The following is a 12,283-nucleotide window of genomic DNA, read 5'->3' as shown; positions in this document are numbered from 1 at the left end:
TTCAGACAGAAAAGACATGTCGAGGTAGAAATGTACCTTTCAACTATTCATGGGTACACAAGTACACTGGGGAGATTGTAAAAGTGCAGATTCTGATTCAGTAGTTCTGGTGGGCCTGAATTCCATTTTTTTTTAACAAGCTCATTTTTAACTAGTGATGCCACAGTCTCTGATTCGTTAACCACAACTGTGAATAGTAGATAACAAGGTAAAAATTCATATTTAACTTTGAACATAAAGTGTTTTATGGAATTTACACGTTTAATAGAATAGTAAGCACAACAGCAACAATCATTTGCGAATATTTACTGTAGACTGTGTATCTATCTTGCTAACGTTTTTGTGTAGGATTACAGAAAAAAGCCCTGGGCTGCGGCCACAGTGGGCGGGGCCCCCAGGCCGGGCCGCCCCTCCAGGACGCCCGAAGGGACCCTGCGCTCCTGACGGCTCCCTCCCCCGACGCCCCCTCCCTCCCAGAAGGCCTCGGGGCAGAGCGGTCCCACCCCCTGAGCCCAGAAAGGAGCCCGCGTTTCCGCAGAGCTGGAACTCCCGCTCGGGGTCTTTTCCCTCCGCCGTCACGGAACTGCCCCGGTGCCCGAGGGGAGGGCGGCCTCACTGAGGCTGCCGGCTCTGGAGGGGCCCCGGCGGCCGAAGCCGCGACAGTCGTGCGGACGGCGGGCCGGGTAAGTGGGCGCCGACCCTCCGCCTGGTCCGGTGCTCGGGCGGCAGCGCAAGACCAGCTTCCGAGGGGCAGGGGTTCGCTGCCACCCGCCGCTGCTGTGTAGAAAGAGCGGCCCCCAGCGTCTGGTCCGGGGAACTTCAGTCCCACCTCTCGCCCCTGCCCTCGGCCTGGCTCGCGGGGCCTGGGGGGCGTGGGGAGGGCGTCGGCCTGAGCGTCCTGAGGGGAAACGGGGCAAGGGAGGCGCAGGGTCCGGCTGCCTTGTCAGCGCCCCTCCTCCCGACTGCGGGGAAAGCGGCCGAAAACTCCTCCCGAGGCTCCCAGGGCCCTTATTCAGCCGAGCCCCTCTGCGCTCCTTCTTTCCTGAGCTAAAGTACGGGGGGGGGGGGGGGGGGGGCGGGGTAGGGGACAGGGCAGGGGCCTGGCGCAGGTAATGGGGAACATTAAAAGGTGATTGTTAACTAAGGAAAACCAGCTCTCCCAACGTGAGGAATGTAGCGCTTTTCTTTGTATGCGAAGATGCCAGAGTCTGGGCTCACTGAAATCCTTCCTTTGATGTGCACCTCAGCTCTCTGGGGCCTGCATTCTGTATTTGCATATCCTGAGTTCCTCAGGGCCCGCGGCTCACACTGGAGGGCTGCAAGTGCTGATGACTGTGACAGCCTTTGTTTACTGAGATGGCAAGAAATATTCCATTTCTCACAGGCTCGAGGGGCAGACAGTGAAAAAGAGTCAGAGAATCTCACTCATCACCCCACGAGCAGACTAGGAAGCTGAGGCTCCGGGAAGCCAAGTAATCCAGCCGGAAGCACAGACGTGGGACCACGGAGTGGCGTTTGCACCCGCCACCTGTCCAGGGGGACTGCCCACTCTCCGCAGCTTCCACACCTGTTGCCTTCACCCCCCTCCCGGGACCAGCTCACAGAGCCTCCTCTTGGGGGGATTCACTTACCTTCTTCTAACAGGATCCGTCTCACTATCTTGTTTTGGGATCATCCGGAAGGCTTGTCACTCTGAAGCAGGTTCAGCCTCACGTCACCAGGGCAGCTTTCCTGGATCACACTCACCACCTGCACGTCCACTCTCAGCTCAGACCCAGAAAGACCCCCTCGGCCCCGAGCCCCATGGCTCTGCCTGGGCTCCCACCCCCTCCTGCCTGGTCCGTCCCTTTCATGTCCCCTGCAGGGTCACCAGGAGCTCCCACCTGCCCCAGGTAGGCTGTCTGCTCTGTCCTGGGGAGGCCTCCGTGGTGTCAGGTGGAAGACACAAGAAGTACTTGTGGGGTCTCCCTCATGCAGCACAGTGGCCAGCACCCACCTATTGACCTCATCACTCTAGATGGACAGGGGTTCAAGGGGTCCGTGGCATCTCCTGGTTCTCATTTCACCCCAGCACAGCCCACAGGGAAGTTGCTAAGTAACTCTGTGCTGGCTGCACAGAGAGGACGCTTATACATACGCCCCCGCTCGCAGCCCACGGGGCTCTCGTGGTCAGGCCCCTCCCCAGGTATGGAGCTCACCTGGGCCGACACCCAGCAGCCCACGGGGCTCTCGTGGTCAGGCCCCTACCAGGGTATGGAGGCCACCTGGGCAGGCACCCAGCAAGGCTGGACACACAGGAACCGTGCACGTAGCCCTCATTGCAGAGCACCCCCAGCCCTCCTGTTGGTCAGAGCTGATACAAAGCACCTCAGAGCAGGACCTGAACTAACAAACAGCAGCTCCGGGACAGGTCTGTGACCCTGGGCTTCACTCTGTGCGGCCTCCTTCCACCGGGTCTTCCAGAGGCTTCCACTGCAGCTGGGGCACCAGGCCTCTGTCTCCACCCACCACCCCTCCTCTCCCTTACTCCTGGCTTCTTCTCATTAGGAGAGGGTCTTCTTGAAGTTGTCTCCCACTCATGGACCAGACAAAATGTTGAGAAAACAAGCAGAGTTGCAGCCCCGTGTCTATCCTGACCCTCAGGACCCCACACCTGTTCCTTGGAGCTGGCCGGTGCAGCAAGGCCCATTTTCTGCAACTCTGAGTCCCTGATGTGCAAGGATTGGCTGACCTGGGCAGCCTGACCCGGCTGGCCAGCCCTCCCTAGGTGTGCCTGGGTTGAGGTCTATATAAACACCGCTCCAGGCAGCAAGAGTACCTGCAGCTGTGGCTGACGCCATATCTTCTGCTCCGTCAGCAGTGTCAGGGCTGGGCTGGTAGGTGGGAGTGAGGGGCTACGGCTCTGTGGGTGGCCCAGTGTGAGTGGGGCTCTCTTGGACTTCCTGCAGGAGTTGCCAGGCTGCCACCTGCTAAAGAAGAGGATGTGTCACCCATACCTGCCGCTGGAATTTCTCCCTGGGCAGAGGTGAGGAAGGAAAAAAGCAGTGGGGGCCGGGACAGGAGGGGTACCTCAGGCAGGGAAATGGAAAGCTTCCAGAAGAGCGCCCGGGGCCAGGACCATCCTGGCTGGCCTGCAGGCACCAAGTCAGACGGCGTGCTGTCGCTGGGGTGGCTCCACGGCCCTTCCTCTAGGCTTTCAAGTCCTTGTACATATTCAGGTGTTTTACCTGGGAAGGGTGGGAAAAGTTCAACAGCAGCTGGCCTGGGGCTCAGCTCACGTTTACTCAGAGACGCCTCGGCACGGTCCCCCAGCTTTGCAATGAGGACGCTCCTCGCGGGGGGGCTGCTGGCTGCATGGGAGACGATTCCCCACCTCTGACCAACTTCAGAATTGTTTACCACTGGAGCAAGTGTTATGATAGGGTTTTCATCTGTGTAACTAGTGGGTTCTTAATTAGCAACGTGAACGGTGACATCAGAAGTCCTGATTCAGGATGGAAATACTTACCCCCAACAGGTACAGGCGTAAAAACCTGGGGATGCCGTGTGCAGCCGGCACCCTTAGGAATGGGCTTCCGACTGACCCCTCAATATTCTGGTGTCCAGCCACTGCTTTAGGATTTCTGGGGCCCAGTGCTGGCTCTAAGGGTTCTGCAATCCAGCCTCTGTCAGCCTTTAATGAGACCCAAACTTCCAGGATCCTACAGAGTAGGGTCTGTGTGACCGTTCTGTGGCTTCTGTAACAAATGACCACAAGTTGTGTGGTTTAAATCAACGGGAATTCATCCTCCCCTAGTCCTGGAGACCAGACATTTGAGATCAAGGTGTTGCAGGACGGAAGTCTCTCCACAGGCTCCAGGATAGGGTTCTTCCTGCCTTTTCCAGCTTCTGGGGGCTTCAGGCATCCCCAGGCTTAAGGCTTCTTCCCTACCATCTCTGCCTCTCTCTTCACGTGGCTTCTCCCCTATGTCTGTGTTTCTCCTCTTTTGTCTCTCATAAGGACTCTCTCAATTGGATTGAGGGCCACCCTAACCCAAGATGACCTCACTTCTAGATCTTTAACTACATATACAGAGACCCTTTTCCCAGATATGGTCCTGTTCACGTGTTCTGGGGGGAGCACATCTTTTGGGGCCAGCATTCAACCCATTACCTGTGTATAAAATAACCCTGATTTTAGGAGATTACCAAGGTCCCATATAGACTGGCACAGACAGCAGCCACGTGGGTGAGGGTCTGGGGAGAATGAGGACCCTGGAATCACCTGGAAAGGATGAAATCCTGGCTGCATTAGGTGAGCTCTTACACCACGGGGCCTGTGGAAACAACCACTCCACTCTGTCCGTGGAAGGGGACCCAGTGCCGAGTCCAGAAATGGTTATGTTGCAAAGCTGGCTCTTCTGGGATTTAATCATCAATAGCATCATGTAACCAGTAACTACGGGCTTGGAGGAGTCACTCTCTGGCACATGATGACAGCACTGTCACTTTAGGCTCATCCAGCCTAGAATAGGAATATTTGAAGGAGAAGAGTTTGGGAGATTGTGAAGCTTGGTTGTCAAGGAAACTGAGCAGATTTGTCAAGGAAACTTCTCCCTTACACTGAAGGCAGGGCTGGGAGAGCTGAACTCCAGGGATCTTTTAAAGTCGCTGCTCTGAAGCACCATCACCTGAGAGGTGGTCTCAGCGTGAGCTGGGGTTTGCGAAAAATGTGATGAGATGAAGCCTGACTTTCTGTGACAGCTGGGGAGGGGTTTGTAAAGCACCTTGGCTTTTAAGGCAAAGTTTGTTGCTGGAACAAAGTGTCTCCCAAAACTGGGCTGAAGCTCAAGATGTCTCTGTCCCCTTCTTGTGAGAGTCCAGGGCAGGTGGGTGTCAGGTCCGGGCTCTTCCCCCCTTGTTTCTCCTCCTTGCTTCCAGGTGAGGGCTCTAACCAGCAGGGTGGGGTGACCAGCTGGGCTTCATGCCCTCCATCCTAGGATGCAGGCTGGCCAAGGCCCTCACCACCTCCACCCCTTCCCCTTGGTAACACGAGAAACTGCGCCTCAGCTGTAAGGGGTGGGAAGGCTGGGAGGTGCAGGGTAGCCATGAACAGGCAAAAGGGAAATGGTTTCTGACGGGCAGCTGAGCGGCTCTGCTGTGAGGGTCACCTGGACACTAACGCCCAGACTCTGGGTCCTATGAAGCTTCGATGCTTTGTGGTTCTGGAAATCCTATAGGAGACGGTCCACAGCAGGTGAAGCTAATGACCTCAGTGGAGTTGGTGAAGCCAAAGATCTGCAGTTCAGACTGAAGGTGCCGATGTACATACAGGACAAAACCTTCTCGTGTGATTGGACTTCGGGCACTTTTAACATGAATGCAGCCATGTTAATGCCTAGCATCTTCTGTCTTGTGCCTCCCATCAGGGACCCCCTCCTCAGTTCCTGGGGCTTCTGTAACTCACGTACAGGGGGATGGAGAGTGGGCTCTGTCCCGTGTGAGCCCTGAGTTACCCTGCACGTGAGTCTGCTCAGGACCGCTGTAACAAATACCACAGACTGGGCAGCTTGAATTACAGACCTAACTCCCAGTCCTGGATGCTGTCTGAGACCAAGGTGTCTGCAGGCTGGCTTCTCCTGAGGCCTCTCTCCTTGGTGCTTAGACAGCCACCTTCTCCCCAGGTCCTCACATGGTCTCCCCCTGTGCCTATCTGTGCCCTAATCTCTTGTAGGACATCAATCCTATTGGATTAGGATCCACCCTTAGTGACCTCATTTTTACCGTAATCACCTCTTTAAAAACCCCATCTCCAAATACAGCCACATCCTGGGGTCCTGGGGGTTAGGGATTCAGCATGTGAATTTGGGGGGACATGACTGAGCCCACACCATCCTGCTTAGGAACTAACATGTGCCTCGGTCCTTCCTTCCTTCCAGTCACACGAGGCGATGTAATGGCTGAAGGAGAGGCCACTCGTGCAGAGTTTGTGAGAATTGTTTTTTCTCCCATACATGTGCAATGGAATACTACTCAACAGCAGAAGGGAATGCACCATCAACCTATGGAAAGACATGGATAAATCTTCAGTATATACTGCTAAGTGAAAGTGTCCAGTCTGAGGGGCTGCACACAGTGTGACCCCCTTGATGCCATTCTGGGGAAAGCAAAGCCACATAGATGATAAGCAGATCACTTCACTGGTTTGAAGTGATACTTTAGGAGGGATACATGGCACTGTGCATTTGTCTAAGCCCACAGACTTGTATAGCCCAGAGGGTTAATCATAATCTATTCAAATTTAGTTATTTAGGGTGTAAGAGTGCCACAGGGTGAAACACACAATGCGACAGCATCTAACTGCATTAGAAACGCATGGAAAAAAACTCACTGTAGGGGATGGGGTATAAGGTGCTGACCTAAGTTACCTTTGGAAATGAACAGAATCTGTAGACTAAAGGCAAAATGGACCGTACATAAACAGTGGGCTTTATTTTATGAAGTTCTTTCCAGAGTGTAGTAGCTAACAATTAGGAAACCTCTGCACATGTAACCTGAAGAGGAGAAATGAATTGATAAATGGCAGATGGTGGGAGCCAGGCTCCTCACCGTGGGAGTGGGAAGTTACAGATAAGCAAAGGAACAAGAGAATGAAGCTGAGCCCCTGATGGCCACTCCTTTTTGGCTCTGAGTTGCTTCCAACAGGACCGCAGTCACCTGCACGTGGTCTGCTGTGACCTACATGCCCCCATTGGCCTTTCCTCTCCCTCCCTGCGATGATTCCAGTGACATTTCCAGCCCGGACCCCTCTTCCAGGCCAGACGCCTCTGTCCAGCCACCACATCCCCATCTCACCTTGGGGGCTAACAGGTCCCTCAGAGGACTGTGATCCTGCAGCTCCCCACACCCAGGAGCAGCCCCAGCTTCCCAGGTTGCCGAGCCCGGGCACCCGGTGTAACCGAGCAGGACCCTACGGGGCCTTCCCAGGACAGACCCCTCCCCCATATCCTCTGCTGTAGCTCCTCCCTGAAGTACCTGGATAATAGTATCTGATGCATGCTTCCCGAGTTGTTTTACAGATGCTGAAACCACCACCAAGTGGAAGAAATTAACTACTTGATGATCATGAACAGGTATCCCCAGAGCTTCTGGTGCCTAAGAATTTACAACGTTAAATGCCCTGTGACCTCACCATCAACCAGAGAACTGTGCACCAGCTGATCACATACCTTGTGACCCACCTCCTTAAACTGGCCTTTAGAATGCTTTACTGAAATCCCTCAGGGAATTCAGGTTTTAGAGCACAGGCCACCCGTCCTCCTTGGCGCTTTTACAATTAAAGCTGCACTTTCCTTCACCACAACTGGTATCAGTAGGTTGGCTTTACTTCACTGGGGCAAGCAGACCCAAGTTTGGTTCAATAACACTGGGGTTTCCCAGTTTCCCCCTTCCTTGTGCCCCAGTGACTGTCAGCACCTCCTCCAGAGTCTGTGGCCAGTCCCCACACTAATTCCCCTCTACACCCACAGCCCCGGCCCAAGCCCGATCTTGTGCCTGATTTCTCCATCAGGCCCTGACAAAGCTCCCCACCCCACGGTGCATCTCTCATCCCACCCCAATGTGGTCTTTCTGAAGCACAAACAAGACCTTGACTCTCTCCCTTCTGTGATCCCCTGAAGGTTTTCCCTCATTTGCTGGAGTGTCTGGTGGGGGAGGCATCCCCCATGGCCCTGAGAGTCCCCGACATCCCCGCTAGACTGCCGGTTCCTAGGTTCCCTGACACTGAGCACCTCAGCAGGCCAGGAGACCTTGGGGGCTAACAGGTCCCTCAGCGGACTGTGATCCTGCTGCTCCCCACCTCCTCTGGTTGCTGAGCCCCAGACACCTGGTGTAACCGAGCAGGACCCAATGGGGCCTTCCCGGGACAGACCCAGAACTGCTCACCTCAAGAGGGAGCTGGCACTGCCGCTGCCTGATGAAAGGGAGCGGAGAAGGCTTCCCCAGCTGGGACACAATCACTGTAGGAGTGGTCTCTCCCTCGGCCATCACATCACCCCCGTGGGACTTGAGGAAAGGAGGGACCAAGGCACATGTTAGTTCCTAAGCAGGATGGTGTGGGCTCAGTCGCGTCCCCCAAAATTCACATGCTTAATCCCTAACCCCCAGGACCCCAGGATGTGGCTGTATTTCGAGATGGAGTTTTTAAAGAAGTGATCAAAGTAAAATGCAGTCACTATGGTGGATCCTAGTCCAATAGGACTGATGTCCTACAAGAAGAGATTAGGACACAGATTGGCACAGGGGGAGACCATGTGCGGACCTGGGGAGAAGATGGCTGTCTACACGCCAAGGAGAGAGTCCTCAGGAGAAACACCTTGATCTCAGACAGCATCCGAGACTGGGAGATGTCTGTTGTTGTAGCTGCCTGTCTGTGGCGTTTGTTATGGCAGCCCCGAGCAGACTCACACACAGGATAACTCAGGGCTCAGACTGGACAGAGCCCACTCTCCATTCCCCCTGTATGTGAGTTACAGGAGCCTCAGGAACTGAGGAGGGGGGTCCCTGAAGAGAGACACAAGATACAAGACCTTAGGCATAACACGACTACATTCACATTAAACGTGCCTGAACTACACTCACACGAGATGGTTTTGTCCTGTATATACACCCACACTGGCACCTTCAGTCTGAACTGCAGACCTTTGGCTTCACCACCTCCACTGAGGGCATTAGCTTCACCAGCTGTGAACCACCTCCTATAGGATTTCCAGAACCACAAAGCATCAAAGAGCTTATGCTGATGTGTAATCACATTTCATTAGCCCACAGGGACTGTGGGTTAGTGTCCTGGCAACTCTGCCACAGGTGAGCCTGTTTTCATTTTTCTTGCTCCCGGCTACCCTGCACCTCCCAGCGATCCTACTCTTTGCAACTGGGACCACCAAAATGTCTGTGGCACTGTGTCTCATGTTACCAAGGGGAAGGGGTGGAGGTGGTGAGGGCCTTGGCCAGCCTGCATCCTAGGATGGAGGGCATGGTGCCCATATGGTCACCCCACCCTGCTGGTTGGACCCCTCACCTGGAAGCAAGGAGGAGAAACAAGGTGGACACATCCTGGGCCCTGGCACCCACCTGCCCTGGACTTTCACATGAAGGGGACAGAGACACCTTGAGCTTCAGCACATTTTGGAGGGGACACTTTGTTCCAGTAACAAACATTTGCCCTAAAAGCCGAAGTGCTTTACAAAACCCTCCCCAACTGTAACAGAAAGTAAGGCTTAATTTGATCACACTTTTCTCAAACCATAGCCCAGGCTGAGACCACCACTCTTGTAATGGTGCTTCAGAGCAGCCCCTTTAAAATATCCCTGGAGTTCAGCTCCCCGAGCTCTGCCTTTGGCTTAAAGGGGAAGGTTCCTTGACAACCTTGACAAAACTGCTTGGTTTCCTTGACAACAAAGTTTCGCAATCTCCGGAACTCTTCTCCTTCAAACATTCCTATTCTAGGCTTGATGAGCCTAAAGTGACAGTGCCGTCATCACGTGCCAGAAAGCAATTCCTCCAAGCCCATAGTTATTGGTTACATGACTGTAACCTATTGATCATGAAATCCCAGAAGAGCCAGCTTTGCAAGGTAGCCACTTCCGCACTTGGCACTAGGTCCCTTTCCACGGACAGGATGGAGTCGCTGCTTTCACGGGCCCTGTGGTGGAAGAGCTCACCTTCTGATGAAACCAGGCCTTGATCCTTTCCAGGTGATGCCAGGGTTCTCATTCTCCCCAGACCCCCACCCACATGGCTGCTGTCTGTGCCAGTCTATACGGGACCTTAGTAATCTCCTAAAATGTGGGTTAATTTATACACAGATAACGGGTTGAATGGTGGCCCCAAAAGATGATGGCCCCCAAGAACACATGAACAGGACCATTTCTGGGAAAAACGGTCTTTGTAGATGTAGTTAAGGATCTCGAGGTGAGGTCATCTTGGATTAGGGTAGCCCTCAATCCCATTGACAAAGTCCTTAAAGGAGACAAAAGAGGAGAGACAGACACAGAGGAGAAGCCACGTGAAGATGGAGGCAGTGATGGGAGGGATGCAGCTGCAAGCCTGGGGACGCCTGGAACCCACAGACTGGAAGAGGCAGGAAGAACCCTATCCTGGAGCCTCTGGAGGGACTTCATCCTTACAACACCTTGATCTCAGATGTCTGGTCTCCAGGACTGGGGGAGGATGAATTCCCGTTGATTTAAACCACCCAGCTTGTGGTCATTTGTTACAGAAGCCACAGAACAGTCACACAGACCCTGCTTGGTAGGATCCTGGAAGTGTGGGTCTCACTAAAGGCAGACAGAGGCTGGATTGCAGAAACCTTAGAGTCAGCATTGGGCCCCCAGAAATTCTAAAGCAGTGGCTGGACACCAGAATGTGGACGGGTCAGTCGGAAGTCCATCCCTAAGGGTGCCGGCTGCCCACGGCCTGCCCATGTCCTTACACCTGTAAATGTGGGGGGAGGTATCTCAACCCTGATGAGGCTATTTAATGTCACCATTCACGTTGCTAATTAAGAACCCGCCAGTTACACAGATAAAACCCAATCAGGACACTTACTACACCGATGAATAATTCTGAAGATGGTCGGAGGTGGGGAATTTTCTCACATGCAGCCAGCAGTCCCCACAAGGAGGGTCCTCATTGGAAAGCTCGTGGGCCCTGCGGAGGCGTCTCTGAGTAGACGTTAGCTGAACCCCAGGCCAGCTGCTCCTGAGCTAGATCCACCCTTCCCAGGGAAGCAAACCTAAATATGTGCAAGGACCTTACAGGCTGGAGGAAAGGGCCTGGAGCCACACCAGGGACAGCACGCTTGCTGAATTGGCTCCTGCAGGCCATGTGGGATGGTCCTGGCCCAGATGCTCTTCGGAAAGCTTTCCACTTACCTACCTGAGTTACCCCTCCTGTCCTGGCTCCTACTTCTTTTCTTCTTGCTTCCTCACCTCTGCCTGGGGAGAACTTTCAACAGCATGTATGGGTGACACACCTTCTTCCTTGGCAGGTGGCAGCCTGGCAACTCCTATAGACAGTCCAGCAGAGCCCCACTTAGGCCGGGACACCCACAAGGCCGTGGCCGCTCACTCCCTCCCACCAGCCCAGTCCCGCGGCTGCTGATGGAGCAGGAAGTTTGGTGTCAGGCACAGGTACAGGAAATCTTCCTGCCTGGAGAGGTGGGCGGGGTGGTTATATTGACCTCAACCCAGGCACACCTGGGAAGGGCTGGCTGGCTGGCGGGGTCAGGCTTCCCAGGCCAGCCAATCCTCGCCCATCAGGGGCTCATAGTTACAGAAAATTGGCCTTGCTGTACCAGCCAGGTCCGAGTAACAGGTGTAGGGTCCTGAGAGTCAGGATACACAAGGGGCTGCAGCTCTGGCTTGTTTTCTAATCATTTTAACTGGCCCATGAGTAGGAAACAACTTCAAGAAGACCCTCTCCACACAGGAGGAATCTGGAAGTCAGGGAGAGGAGGGGTGGTGGGTGGAGATGGAGGCCTGGTGCCCCGGCTGCAGTGGAAGCCTCTGGAAGACCCGGTAGAGGGAGGCCGCACAGAGTGAAGCCCAGGATCACCCTGTCCAGGAGCTGCTGTTTGTTAGTTCAGATCCTGCTCTGAGGTGCTCAGGCTGGGGGTGCTCTGCAACAAGGGCTATGGGCACGGTTCCTGTGCGCTGAGCCCTGCCAGCGTGCCTGCCCAGGTGAGCTCCATATTCTGGGAAGGGCCTGCCCACGAAAGCCCCTGGGAGGGGCATGTGAATGAGCGTCCTCCCTTCGCAGGCAGCACAGCTGCTTAGCAACTCCCCGGTGGGTGGTGCTGGGGTGAGATGAGAACAAAGAGCTACTGCGGACCCCCTGAGCCCCTGCCTGGGCCCATCCAGAGTGATGAGGTCAGTAGACGGGTGCTGGCCACTGTGCTGCATGAGGGGAAGCCCCACGGGTACCTCTTGTTTCTTCCACCTGACACCACAGAGGCCTCCCCAGGACAGAACAGACAGCCTGCCTGGGGCAGGTGGAAGCTCCTGGTGACCCTGCAGGGGACACGGAAGGGAAGGACCAGGCAGGATAGGAGTGGGTGCCCAGGTGGAGCCGTGGGGTGGGGACCGAGGGGGCATTTCTGGGCCTAAGCTGGGAATGGACAAGCAGGTGGTGAGTGTGGCCCAGGAAAGCTGGCCTGGTGACGTGAGACTGAACCCACTGCAGGGTGACAAGCCTCCCACGTGACTGCCCTGCCAAAAAAAAAGGATTGTGAGACGAATCCTGT

General features: G+C 54.8%; 2 long non-coding RNA genes across 2 annotated transcripts; one reads left to right on the top strand and one right to left on the bottom strand.

The window, feature by feature from the left end:
* The first annotated feature begins 545 nt into the window (after window positions 1-545).
* LOC141277499 (uncharacterized) lies at window positions 546-7,342 on the top strand. The gene is made up of 4 exons (XR_012328987.1): window positions 546-683; window positions 1,385-1,892; window positions 2,949-3,025; window positions 5,919-7,342. It is a non-coding gene; the product is annotated as an uncharacterized lncRNA (long non-coding RNA).
* LOC117309975 (uncharacterized) lies at window positions 678-3,224 on the bottom strand. The gene is made up of 4 exons (XR_004524249.2): window positions 3,070-3,224; window positions 2,819-2,966; window positions 1,632-1,749; window positions 678-898 (listed from the first exon to the last, which is right to left on the bottom strand). It is a non-coding gene; the product is annotated as an uncharacterized lncRNA (long non-coding RNA).
* Window positions 7,343-12,283: the final 4,941 nt, after the last annotated feature.

The sequence above is a fragment of the Tursiops truncatus genome, chromosome 21 (genome assembly GCF_011762595.2).
Source record: "Tursiops truncatus isolate mTurTru1 chromosome 21, mTurTru1.mat.Y, whole genome shotgun sequence".
Taxonomy (NCBI): Eukaryota; Metazoa; Chordata; class Mammalia; order Artiodactyla; family Delphinidae; genus Tursiops; species Tursiops truncatus.
This window is presented reverse-complemented; position numbering and strand designations above follow the sequence as displayed.